The sequence below is a fragment of the Nymphaea colorata genome, chromosome 6, assembly GCF_008831285.2.
Source record: "Nymphaea colorata isolate Beijing-Zhang1983 chromosome 6, ASM883128v2, whole genome shotgun sequence".
NCBI classification, from domain to species: domain Eukaryota; kingdom Viridiplantae; phylum Streptophyta; class Magnoliopsida; order Nymphaeales; family Nymphaeaceae; genus Nymphaea; species Nymphaea colorata.
The window spans coordinates 25,240,990-25,255,810 of NC_045143.1; the positions used below are offsets into that span (position 1 = coordinate 25,240,990).

At 38.2% G+C, this 14,821-nt stretch overlaps 1 pseudogene; it reads right to left on the reverse strand.

The window, feature by feature from the left end:
- Nucleotides 1-4,447: 4,447 nt before the first annotated feature.
- LOC116256190 (ACT domain-containing protein ACR4-like) lies at nucleotides 4,448-8,238 on the reverse strand (annotated as a pseudogene).
- Nucleotides 8,239-14,821: the final 6,583 nt, after the last annotated feature.

A 14,821-nucleotide genomic window follows, 5' to 3' on the forward strand; every position in this document is an offset into this window, starting at 1 on the left:
ATTTATACGCGCTAGCGATTGCCAACAAGTTAAGTTCGTAAACGAGCCACAAAGCTGAAACTTCGGCTCTAAAATAAGTAGTTCTCGACCCAATTATCGTACACACATCTAGCATTTTTTTTTCACTGTGGCACTAGTAGGGTCATATTAGAATTTCATAATCGAAATGGTACTTCTGGGGGCAATCGAAAAGAGTCAATTTCGCAACACGAGAAGGACCAACCTACCAATTCTCCTTAAGATTTCCAGATCACACAAATAGCATGTCGTTTCTTTAATAAAAAATTGTATTAGAAATTACAATAAGAAAACGAAATATGCAGGAAATTCAATAAATTCAAAAATTATTTCCAAATTTTTGTTTGGAATTGTACCCTGGCAATAAAGTGAAGCCAACAACAGACTTTGGAATCGACAAGGAAATGAATGCAGTTTACTGCTAGAAACAGGGAATAAAGCAAATCTTATATATCGAGGAAGGTTATCAATCTCATCATAAACAGAAGGACTGAGGCCGTTCAGTGCCAGGAAATAGAGCAATGCCTTTGGCAAGGGGATCTTCGAATACTAAGTACTAATAAGCATCTCATTTCATAAGAAGTCGACTACGGGAGGTGTTGAGATCCGCCATCCTGGCATTCAGGTCAGTTTTGTGGCAGGTCCTTATAGTTGGTATGAAATCAGGTCCAATACTCAAACTTAGGTACAAACATGCAACAATATGTATTCCCTAAATTAGGGTGGTTGCAACACCCTATCTGCAGAAAGGACTTGATATAGTCCCCTTATTGAAAATTTTGAACATTTTTTGATGTTCTATGTCTCCATGTTCCACACTACTGGGCATCTTGATGCTTAGCCTTTTTAAGTGTGAATCAGAGTCAATTACAGTGCGTATCTGGATCGCCCATACCAAGCACTCAAATCAATTCCAGGCTGGCTCGTCACATTCACAGTATCAATACTCAAAATAACATCCTCATCCATGAGAATACTTTCTCATAGTCCTACATCTAAGGTTTTGATAATAGCCAATGGACCTATATAGGTAAGCCCTACTTTGTTGTGTCTCAATTTGCATTCCTTGCCAGTGTTGTGCACCATAAGGCAGGTTGAGACCCACAGAGTTGATGTGTTACCTGGTCAGCCTTGGACCTGGTCGTTACCATTCACACACCTATGTCATGGGGCCTCCACTCTCCAGGCCCCACACAAGTTGCATCCAGATATCTAATTATGTCAACATGTTCTTTCCGGGGAGATACTCCTTGAATAGATTCCCCTACTTCTGAAGCATCTTTTTGTATATGTCATTAGTCACTTCAATGCTTCAACGAGAGTCAGAGGCATGCATGCATTTGCAAACTTTGTAGTCAAAATTTCAAATGCTCCATATATGCTTTTGAAACTTTTCTGTGTTACCTTAATACTCATTGCAAAATGTTTGTTGGCTTGCAAACCGCCAGAACCTGACAAGCTTATTATTAGCTTCATAAAATAGATATAAGAATTTGAATTTAGGTTATGCCATCCAAAGACAGATTGACCTAAGATCTAAATGATCTAGAGTTGACATAAATTTAGCACACCACCAAAACGTTGTCGGAACAGGTGGACAAAGAACCAACATGTTTAAGAATGGAGGTACTTTGTGGAGGTCAAGACACTATAAGTTACAGTTATATTGCCATTTTCTAGAGAAGAAAATTATTTTTTTTGTCGCCAAAAGGTGTCAGAAACGAATTTATACGCGCTGGCGATTGCCAACAAGTTAAGTTCATCCACGAGCCACAAAGCTGAAACTTCGGCTCTACAATAAGCAGTTCTCGACCCAATTATCGTAGACATGTCTAGCAGTTTTTTTTCCACTGTAGCACTAGCAGGGTCATATTAGAATTTCATAATCGAAATGGTACTTCCGGGGGCAATCGAAAAGAGTCAATTTCGCAACACGAGAAGGACCAAACTACCAATTCTCCTTAAGATTTCCAGATCACACAAATCGCATGTCATTTCTTTAATAAAAAATTGTATTAGAAATTACAATAAGAAAACGAAATAGGGAGGAAATTCAATAAATTCAAAAATTATTTCCACATTTTTGTTTGGAATCGTACCCTCGCAATAAAGTGAAGCCAACAACAGACTTCGGAATCGACAAGGAAATGCATGCAGTTTACTGCCAGAAACAGGGAAGAAAGAAAACCTTATATATCGAAAAGGGTTATCAATCGCATCATAAACAGAAGGACTGAGGCCGTTCAGTGCCAGGAAATCGAGGAAAGCCTTTGGCAAAGGGATCTTCGGAGAGGGTTCCTTTTGTAAGTGAGCATTGGACCGCTCCGAGCGACCTTGATTTTCCATTCCTAGATGCCGCCCCAATTCCCAAAGAACACCCGAAATCTATCCAAAACTCACGAAACCAATGTGAATTTAACCCACATAAGCCAGAAATTTGCCGTGATACAGCTGAATCTCCTGATCTTCTCTACATCCAGGAGAAATTGCAAAGTGATCACGTTTATGTAGGTGCCCTGCCCACTCAGAGAATCCGACAAACCCAACGCCGTTCCCCCATTCCTAACATGCTGCTAAGCAATCTGAGTCGCCCCAGATTGAAGACGCAACTCTGATTGAATTGGAGTTCCAAAACGCAGATTGATTCCTCCAAACACAGCAGAAGTAACATAGCACCGTTACTAAAAACCTACAAGCATTGTCACAAAAAACGGGGACGGGTATTAAACGGTGAGAAAAAAAACGGGTATAACGGCAAAGTTTTATATATCGAGAATAAAACGGGAAAAGTTCGACAAATTTTTTTTAAAAATTAAACATTTAATACATCTTAAAAATTATAAAAAATAATAATTAATAAAAAAACGACAAAAAACAGGAAAACAATGTCAAAAAATAGAAAAATAACGTATAATATGGGTATTATACGGGTATTATACGCGTTTTTTGTTTTTTGACGTTTTTTTTTAAACGGGAATAGTACGGGTATTATACGGCAGAACTGTTTTTGGCGTTAAATACGCGTTTTTTTTTAAAAAAACGGTGTTTTTTGTGACAATGCTAACAGTACAAGTTTGAAATCCCAAGTGCACCAAAAGACCCTAAAAGCCGCCCCCGGAGACCTTCAGCAGAGCTTGCTCGGGCCGCAAAGGACCGCATTCGTGATATCAAGGATAATCGTGTAAACATGAATAAAGTATCCCCGACATTTTATCAGAACTTTAGTTTTTTCATGTTTTCCTCCGTATTTTATTCCGTTTCGTTCTCTTGTTGAGAAAAAAACAATCCTTTCTGTTGAGCAGGTAGAGTTGAAGCAAACACCTGTTGGGGGCTAAGGTCACCCACCTAATTCAATGACCCAAGTCATAAAAAAAAGTTTGGTCTCAACAATTTACAAGGAAAACATTGTCCTTCTTACCATTATTTAATTTTTAATTATTTATTTAAATCTAACAATCTTGCAACTACTTCTAATTTCGAGCCCAAACCAAACTATCGATGAAGAAAGAGGGATCTATAGGAGGGTGAAGCTCCTTTCTATAAGGGGGCACTCATGTTCTTATTATAACTATAAGATTATGAGATAGTGATTTTATCCACATATGTTTGTTTGGTAAAAATAATAATCTTCTCCCTTGATCATAATTCAAAATGAAAAGTATTCAATTAAAACATGAAAACGTAACTGAATTGGTCCTAGTTACTCTAGCTACTTTGAAATTCGATGGTGTTTTTCGTAGTAGTCCAAGGGATTGGTTCACGTTTGGACATGCTTCGTTTGCTTTGCTTTTCTTTTTCGGCCACATTTGGCATGGTGCCAGAATGTTGTGGGCAATTGGGTACACCAGCCCAAATAAATTGCTTTATTTATGTATGAATACCTTTTTAACTTTTATTATTTATATATTGGTGCCCCTTAAAGTTTAAGGTTGAAACTATTATTAATCTAGAGCCTCCTTGCATACCAATGGAGCACACCTAACCCTTATTTGTAGGAAGAGATGTTTCCTGCCCATTGCACTAACCCCCTCAGAGATACCTTCATCTTGGAGTCCAGAAGTTACCGTTAAAGGGTTTAATAGCTGATTCCACAAGGCTCAGACCAGGGTTTCTCTTCAAACCCTGTGAAGAAAAATGTGACACACAGCTAGGTGACTGCAAATTATGCACCAAAGCAAACATGTGGTCTTCAACATGACTCAAAATGTATCCTCCACATTTCCACATGCAGTTGTGGGAAGTGATATATGCTGTGTTTGATGCAAGAAGTGGTTCCAGTGGCCTTTGAATAATGACACAGCTCCAAGATAAGAGAAGGAACTCAATGGTTTTCTTTGTAAAGAAAAAAAAATGTACAAATAACAACTTTCATATTGGGGATCAATGTACACTTTGGTTACACAACATGGTCAGTCGAAGCAGCCTCCTATAGCCTCTCATTCTCATGTTACAAGGATCCTTCCTTAAAGTTCCAAGTTACTACAATCTGCAGAAATCTTGTGAGTGAACATCATACAGGAAACATCTTAATTGCATTGGCCACTTTTGTTCTATGCTCCCTTTCAACATACAAGAGATGGCAATAACAGTCTAACTGGAAGACACAAAGAAATCAAGAATGTGATCGCACAAGCCCGAAAGTACAGAGGGATCTGGACCTGAAGAAGTTGCTAAACAGAAACTTGGTGCTAGATTCTTGAGGAGCAGAGTTCAGACCAGCAGAGTTGTGTCTCACTTTAAGAATTGTTTGTCCAATCACTGACCTTATCTGGTAAATTGCCTTTTCATCAACAGGATGCCCAGAGGCACCACACACATAGAAAGTGTTGATTGATTTGCCCCCTCTGGTTGTTACTTCTGCTCTAGTGACAGATAAGCTATTCTCATATAACAGCCTTGTGACATCCGAGAGCAGGCCAACTCTATCAGTGGCACATAATTCGAGCTTCATCCCCTGAAATTCCCAACAATTTAAGAAGGAATGAGTGTTGAATGGAAGAATATGGGCAAAAGCAAAAGTTGGGAAACAACACCTACAGGGTACACCACTACAGAAATCAAAAACGCCAAATTATAAGGCCAGTCACAGGAAGAAGAAATGTTAAAACTTAAAACAGCATTTTTCATTCATAAGATTAAAGAGAATAAAGAAATCTACACAAATAATGATTCCTATATCTCAAATCTAGATAGCAGATATTCTACAATTGCTTAAATTAATATATATGGACAATTAAAGGGTGATGTTCTGAACTACCTTGTGTACTCTAACTCCTTCTGTTTGATATTTTAAGCATGTAACTGGCCAAAACAATGAACCATAATACTGTAATATTCAAGGATAAAAAACAAGCTGCTCATCATGAGCGCTGAAATTGAAGATCCATTCATAGCAAATGCAGTTGAGAAAAGATTCACTTAAGACGTTTCCAAACATAGACCTATTAATTAATAATTCCATGACTCTCTGATTCTAAAATTCAAAATGTTTTGCAAAACCCTATACCAAGGAACAAATGACATTAACAGGTCCAATCAAAATATTCTGCAAAACCCTATACCAAGGAACAAATGACATTAACAGAAACAAGGACTATGAAACAAATTAAGTACAGAAGTATTTGCAATAACTGACCTCTGAAACTCTTCTCTCTGTTGCTGCCTGAAGACATTGGACAAGGCGCTACCTTTCAGCTTCTGAATTTACAGGGCATCCATCTAAATGACAAATATAGTATTCCTTCGATGAAAAAAGTAACAAAAAGAAAAGGATTCAGTTTGACATGTCATCAGACACTTTGTACAATTTCGAGAAAATGATCAGGTTTGTTTTACAAGTAATAAAAACCATAGAAAGATCTATTTTCATATTCCAATACACAATCAGTTTTAAATATATGGAACTGGATTTGACTTGCTGTAATTCTGAGGGACTATCTAGTCACAGTTCAGTATTACCTGATAAGCTTCAGGTGTTTTTGCATCAACGTTTGCATGAAAAACCACATATTGCATGTCCGTCAAAGTACATACTGTATCAAAAGAAGCTTTGGCCTATCCTTGCAGCGAATGGTGACAACTGAGTAGTCCTTCTCAGTGCAATCCATAACGGTTACATGAGGCCTAAGACTGTCAATTATGCAGTCTTGATCACCTCTTTCATAATCCCGGTCAGCAAACATCATCTGGTGCAGCCTCCTCTCAGTGTGATTATGACCAAAAGAAACAGTTGCACTTGCACCTCTACTTCTGTTGTTGCCTCTCAATACATTGCATAGAAGCTCCTTGATCCTAGAAAGTCTTTGTGGTTCATTAATAGGCAAACCAGTTGCTTCATCAGTTACATGTATCACTGCTCCAGCTCTAGTGTTATGGGTCCAGAGTTCAACATTCACCACATTGCACTTGAGATAGGCAAGAACTGCAGAAACTTCTGAGAGTAAACCTGGACGATCGGTACCCGTTAACTCAATTGATGTGTTCCCATTTGATGGTTGGATACCAATGAACCTTCCCAAAGTATGGGAGCAAGAGGGATCCTCACCTAGAGACTGCACATTTAGTTACCCAACATCACATGCTTAGTTAAAGTTAGTAGAAAACGGAAATGTTGCTTGGCTGTTTAAACAACAACCAATTAGATTCCAAGTTAGCTTGGTTTAACATAGCATAGGAAATGCAATGTTCAAAGATGACTAGTTCAACCAAACCCATTCGAGGAAAAATCGAAGAAACCAACTAGTTCATTTATTCTGACATGTAAAAAAGGACTCAGAGAAGGCCAAGCTTCTGTGTAGTCAATGGGGAGTTCTTAACTTGTCATGCTCAGAGTTGACTTTCTGGTCTACTGACTTGTTTAAATACATTCATCTTGAATTATAAGGAAGCTAAATCTAATTTTCATGGAGCTGCATTTCTTTTTTTTTTAAAAAAAAGAAAAAACCGCTCAGATTAGCTGAGTAGTACCAAACCACTCAAGTGTTCTGAATGTGGAATGCAAACAATTCAAGTTCACCGAAGGTAGAAATACAGACAATCAGATTCCATGGACTTCAAAACAAAAATCAGACAAAATCTCAAGAACAAGCAGACAGCAGAGGTAAGGTAACAACTGAAAATTCTAAGGCATGCTGGTGGTAGATGAAGACAATAACATGAACAAAGCAGATCAGCAGCAAACATTCAGCAAAAGCTCCAACTCAACTTCACCACAAAAATGTTGAACATACAGATAATTAAAATGTACCTCTCGAATGCAATCCAAAATCTTCTCATCTCTGACTTTTTTCCCCTTTGAATCAGTTACATTAAAAACTTCAACAGAAACAAAAGTTAGGAAAGAACAGTCAGATCCTTATAGTCCACATTAATGGGGAACGAAAATAGAAAAGATACTGACACTTCAATGAAAGAACAAGTACAGTTCTCTTTGAAATCGAGCTCTCAAAAGAGGTTTCCTCAATAAACTAAAACTGTGGTGAAAAAGATATACTTGAATACTGGTACTTCAAAATACTTGAAGAATATGATTCTTTTCTCATTTTGGACAACAAAATATAATAACTTATTCTGGCTCGCATGGGATTCTCAAATTATGTAAGAAATAGACGAAGATAGAATTACCATCCATGAACCAACCCCCGTCTGAAGAAATGTAGGCCTTGTGATAATGAGATTTAAATCAGTGAGTATCTGGACAACTTCCAGAAGTATGCCATGTTTGTTTCCACTATCCACCTGCATCAACCCATATAGATATAACAAGTTAACAAAAAAAAAAATCCAAAACAAATAGAAAAGCAAAATAATTGATTAAAATCTACCCTGACAACCATTGCGTTATTGCATGACTCATTGTCAATTACCACCCTGATGTAAAAAAAGAGGAAACAAAAGAAGAATAGAGATTAGCAGTTTTCAGGCGATTGGCAAACCAGAAACAGGGATAAGAATTATAGCTGGGAGGATTCATCCTTCTGACTAGTTTCTCGTATTCGTCCTCCATAGTCCACGAGACGTCCATATATAGCTTATGAACCAATGAAGGAGTAAAGCACTCTGTTTCTTTTTCTTTAATTTTCTCGAAAGAAGCAAGGAGGTTCGAGTGTGGTCCCCAAAACCAGTCGTAGAAACCACCAACGTGTGGAAATCAGCGATAGGCAAAGAAACAACTCTCACCGATCTCAGGAAAAACTAGTATCCTCTCTCCCTCTCTCTCTCTCTTTCTCTCCATAATAAGTTGAAGGCATTTGTGAATTGCCATGCTAGAAAAGAAAGAAGGTTGTAGCGAAACTAGAGAAGTCTCTCTCTCTCTCTCTGAGATAAGTTTGAAGGAAGAGATAAGTTGGAAGCATTGTCACAAAAAACGGGGACGGTATTAAAGGGCGAGGAAAAAAACGGGTATAATACGGTAAAGTTTTATATATCGGGAATAAAACGGGAAAAGTTCGGCAAATTTTTTTTAAAAATTAAACATTTAATACATCTTAAAAATTATAAAAAATAATAATTAATAAAAAACGGCAAAAAACGGGAAAATAACGGAAAATAACGGCAAAAAATGGGTATTAAACGGGTATTATACGTGTTTTTTGTTTTTTGACGTTTTTTTTTAAAAAACGCGTATAATACGGGTATTATACGGCAGAACTGTTTTTAGCGTTAAATACGCGTTTTTTTTTTTAAAAACGACGTTTTTTGTGACAATGGTTGTGCATAATTCTCACACGACATGCCGAAAGGCTTGGGTATGAGATTTCGGACCCTGGATATGGTTTTTCATTATTAGAATTCAAACCAAAGTTTCAGCTCGAGTCACATATTTATTGTTTTGAACTCAAGTCAGGTTCAATTTATTTAAGTTCGTGACATTTTATTTTTTAAAAAGAAATTAAAATAATATAAAAGTGTTAAAAATCATAAAAAAATTACCGAGATGCTAATATAGATTAACAAACAGGCAATACAATAAGTTGAGCTCGTGTAAATCAAACCCAAATTCGACTCATTTATTAAATAAGTTGAGTCGAGTTCGAGCAAATCAAACTCAAATTCGACTCGTTTATTAACAAGTTGAACTTACATGGATGAGTTCCAGTCCAACCCTAATCAGCTAAACTAGTTGAACACCTGAGCTAATGAGAATGGACAGTTTAAATCAGACCGGATAATTTTAGCGGGGATCTGAACCTGGTCCCTGCCTCACTCAAACTGAGAAGTCGGTCTCTGCTAATACAATTAATTAAGCCAATTATGAGCATTTGTTCTCAACGACTATTCATGATTTATTCTCTTGTTTTTGCAATTGCCAAATATTCTACGCACACATCACATTAAATAAATAAATATAGGATATATGTATTTATTTATATATATGAGCCGATTAATTCCATATTACGTATAAAATTTATTTGTCCGAAAGAGGGGAATTTCAAAACTGTATTTTACCAGAGATGGTCCGGATGGGAGGTAGGATAAAGTGAAGTGGTAGAGCTGGTGATGAGGTGAACGACAGAATCCTGGAGGGAATGATAAAAGGAAGCGTGAAGGAGAGGAGGGTCTGAAGCCTCTCCCCACTCCTCCTCTTCGTCTACATTTTGTAGTCTCTGTCTCTCTGAGCTACAACAACAAGCTTCCTTCAAACTTATCTCAGAGAGAGAGAGAGAGAGAGACTTCTCTAGTTTCGCTACAACCTTCTTTCTTTTCTAGCATGGCAATTCACAAATGCCTTCAACTTATTATGGAGAGAAAGAGAGAGAGAGAGGGAGAGAGGATACTAGTTTTTCCTGAGATCGGTGAGAGTTGTTTCTTTGCCTATCGCTGATTTCCACACGTTGGTGGTTTCTACGACTGGTTTTGGGCACCACACTCGAACCTCCTTGCTTCTTTCGAGAAAATTAAAGAAAAAGAAACAGAGTGCTTTACTCCTTCATTGGTTCATAAGCTATATATGGACGTCTCGTGGACTATGGAGGACGAATACGAGAAACTAGTCAGAAGGATGAATCCTCCCAGCTATAATTCTTATCCCTCTCCCAGCTATAATTTTTATCCCTGTTTCTGGTTTACCAATCGCCTGAAAACTGCTAATCTCTATTCTTCTTTTGTTTCTTTTTTTATGTCAGGGTGGTAATTGACAATGAGTCATGCAATAACGCAACGGTTGTCAGGGTAGATTTTAATCAATTCTTTTGCTTTTCTATTTGTTTTGGAATTTTTTTTCTTGTTAACTTGTTATATCTATATGGGTTGATGCAGGTGGATAGTGCAAACAAACATGGCATACTTCTGGAAGTTGTCCAGATACTGATTTAAATCTCATTATCACAAGGCCTACATTTCTTCAGACGGGGGTTGGTTCATGGATGGTAATTCTATCTTCGTCTATTTCTTACATAATTTGAGAATCCCATGCGAGCCAAAATAAGTTATTATATTTTGTTGTCCAAAATGAGAAAAGAATCATATTCTTCAAGTATTTTGAAGTACCAGTATTCAAGTATATCTTTTTCACCACAGTTTTAGTTTATTGAGGAAACCTCTTTTGAGAGCCCGATTTCATAGAGAACTGTACTTGTTCTTTCATTGAAGCGCTAGTATCTTTTCTATTTTCGTTCCCCATTAATGTGGACTATAAGGATCTGACTGTTCTTTCCTGACCTTTGTTTCTGTTGAAGTTTTTAATGTAACAGATTCAAAGGGGAAAATGGTCAGAGAGGAGAAGATTTTGGATTGCATTCGAGAGGTACATTTTAATTATCTGTATTTTCAACATTTTTGTGGTGAAGTTGAGTTGGAGCTTTTGCTGAATGTTGCTGCTGATCTGCTTTGTTCATGTTATTGTCTTCATCTACCACCAGCATGCCTTAGAATTTTCAGTTGTTACCTTACCTCTGCTGTCTGCTTGTTCTTGAGATTTTGTCTGATTTTTGTTTTGAAGTCCATGGAATCTGATTGTCTGTATTTCTACCTTCGGTGAACTTGAATTGTTTGCATTCCACATTCAGAACACTTGAGTGGTTTGGTACTACTCAGCTAATCTGAGCGGTTTTTTCTTTTTTTTAAAAAAAAAAGAAATGCTGCTCCATGAAAATTAGATTTAGCTTCCTTATAATTCAAGATGAATGTATTTAAACAAGTCAGTAGACCAGAAAGTCAACTCTGAGCATGACAAGTTAAGAAGTCCCCATTGACTACACAGAAGCTTGGCCTTCTCTGAGTCCTTTTTTACATGTCAGAATAAATGAACTAGTTGGTTTCTTCGATTTTTCCTCGAATGGGATTGGTTGAACTAGTCATCTTTGAACATTGCATTTCCTATGCTATGTTAAACCAAGCTAACTTGGAATCTAATTGGTTGTTGTTTAAACAGCCAAGCAACATTTCCGTTTTCTACTAACTTTAACTAAGCATGTGATGTTGGGTAACTAAATGTGCAGTCTCTAGGTGAGGATCCCTCTGTGAGAATCTTCACTAAAACATCACCGAATCACGTCTCTCCGTCTGAAAATAAGGAGGATGGAGAATAGAGAATAGAAGAAGGCAATGAAGGTAAGAGAACCGGCGGCCAATGCAGCCACACTATGCTTGATCTCTATTATTAAAACATAAACCTAATTAGGTTACAACAAAAAGAGGAATAAAACATGAAGTAATTACAAGAGGTGCCACCACTTAGACGTGAAGACATAAAAACGAAGTGGATCGGGTCTGAACAGACCCGATCCAGACCCGATCCCTTTACATTGATGCGTACAGACTTAACAGCCCCCCTCAAGTTGTGCATGAGATTTGATCATGCACAACTTGTTTTTCAAATCCCAAAAATGCTGCCCTGTAAGACCTTTGGTAAAAAGATCCGCTATTTGTTCACTGGTGGATATATAAGTAGGCAATATCTCGGCTTCTTCAACCTTCTGACGAATGAAGTGTTGATCAATCTCAATGTGCTTGGTACGATTATGCAAAATGGGGTTGAAGGCAATTTTGATGGCGCTTTGATTGTCGCATAGCAATGAGGACTGAACAATAGGTAGATGAAGCTCTCCAAGCAAATGTCGTAACCATGATGCCTCAGCTGTCCCTGCAGCCATTGCTCTATACTCTGCCTCAGTGCTAGATCGTGCAACGGCACGCTGCTTTTTACTGCTCCAACAAATGAGATTAGAATCAAGAAAAAGGCAGAAACCTGAAACTGAGCGTCGGTCATCAGGATCTCCTGCCCAGTCTGCATCAGTATAAGTATATATGCTATGTCCAAGAGAAACATTGGGACACTTTGTATAGATCAATCCATCCCCAAGAGTAGCTTTGAGATACCGTAAGATCCGCTTAGTAGCATCCATATGTCCTTCTGTGGGTGCATGCATAAATTGAGAGATCTGATTTACAGCATAGACTATGTCTGGGCGCGTAAAGGTAAGGTATTGTAACATACCAACAATGCTGCGATAGAAGGTAGGATTTGAATAGGCAGCAGTTCCATCAGAGGCAGCCAATTTAGTGTTTAGAACACTAGGAGTAGTTATGGGTTTGCAATTAATCATACCTGCCCTGTCCAAAATATCAAGAGTATACTTATGCTGCGTAAGAGTCAATCGATCATTTGCTCTATCAAGTTCAACACCCAAGAAGTACCGAAGTTCGCCGAGATCTTTCATCTTGAATTCTTGCTGCAACAGATCCTTAACATAAGATATATGAGAAGAAGAATTCCCAGTTATAACAATATCATCTACATAGATAAGTAACCAAGTGGTAGCTTCTTCGGTATGATACATAAACAAGGAATGATCTAGAGAGCTTCGTAGAAAACCAGCTTGTTCTATATGATGAGAAAACCGATCGAACCATGATCTAGAAGCTTGCTTCAGCCCATATAAAGACTTGTGTAACTTACAAACCCATTTTTGAGGATCATGAGTATTGTAGCCGGGAGGTTGCTCCATGTATACCTCTTCCTTAAGAATCCCATGTAGAAAAGCATTTTTGACATCTAACTGATAAAGAGGCCACCCATATGAGACTGCAAGAGAAATAATTACATGTATTGTGCCCATCTTGATAACCGGACTGAATGTTTCATCATAATCTTCCCCATATTGTTGTGTGAAACCACGGGCCACAAGACGTGCTTTATGTCGATCAATGCTACCGTCTGCCTTATATTTCAGTTTGTAGACCCATTTGGAGCCCACAACATTCTTATCAGTTGGACGAGGGACAATCTGCCAAGTCTGACACTCATGCAATGCTGCCATTTCCTCATTCATAGCTTCAACCCAACATTTTTCCTTACTTGCATGGTGATAGGATTTTGGTTCGACCTTCTTGCTGACTTCTGTCATAAACAACTGAAAATCTAAAGAAAAGTTGTTATAACTTACCCACCGATCAATGGGATGTCGCACACGTTGGGACTGACGTGGGGCTGCATTAGGAGCTGATCGCCTAGAGTACACAAGGCCTGAGAACCGACTATGTATAGGTGAATCATGGGGTTGTGAGGATGAGGGCATGCTGTCCAAGGAATCTCTCACAAGTGTCTCAGCCTCATTAACATCTTGCTCCTCGTGCTCAATCAAACGGTCAGTCCCTTGTCTTAGGATTTCAGCATGCAGCCAAGTATCATAAATCTCATTTTTATCCTTGAGTGTCATGCAAGTAGCCTTGGGATCTTGTAACCTGTTTTCATCGAAAACAACATGCCGTGAAATATGAACACGCCCAGTTTTAGGGTTGTAACATCTATAACCCTTGTAGTTTTCTGCATACCCTACGAATCTGCACAAAATAGCACGATCTTGAAACTTGTTACGTAAGGAAACATCAACATGCACATAGCAAACACATCCAAAAACACGCAATTCCTCATAGCGTGGCTGCTCTTGATGTAATAAAAAATATGGGGATTTGCCATCAAGCAAAGCCAATGGCAGTCGATTTATAACATGCACAGCCGTATGAAAAGCCTCAGTCCACAATGTCATGGGTAAGTCTGTGTCATGCATCATGCTGAGCGCGCTTTCAACAATATGTCTATGTTTCCGTTCAGCAATTCCATTTTGCTGAGGAGTATGTGAGCATGAAATCTGTCTAGTGATCCCATTATCTAGTAGATACTCAGTAAATTCATTAGAAATAAATTCACCACCACCATCACATTGAAAATGCACAATATTACTGGAGTATTTATTTCGAACCAAGGCATGGAATTGAGTAAACAAACGGAAAACTTCAGATTTGTGTTTCATGAAGTGTATCCAAGTATGTCGAGAATATGAATCTATAAAAATGACATAGTACCTACTCCCAGAAGAAGAGGGAATTGGAGCAGGCCCCCAAACATCAGAATATATGGTGTCAAAAATCCTTGAAGCTCTTTTATTAATTGACTGAAAAGGAAGAGCATGGCTCTTACAAAGATGACAACTCGAGCACATGCTGGACTCACTGACTGAACTCAGACTGGACTTATCTAAGAGTCCGTCTGCAACAAGACTTCGAACAAAAGACTGACTACAATGAGCTAACCGACCATGCCAAATGGATGGCTTATTATATTCTGCGACATTGACTTCATTATGACTTGAAGAACATGAATCTGGAGGGTGAGGTTTGGACAGCTTTGGAGCTTCTTCAAGGACATACATATCTCCTTTGCGAGTGCCCTCAGCGAATGTCTTCTTGGTTTGAGCATCCTTGACATAAACAGAAGATGGTGTGAATTCAACAGAGGAGTGAGTATCATCAATAAGTTTGGACACTGAGATAATATTTTTCTTGACACTTGGAACAACAAGGA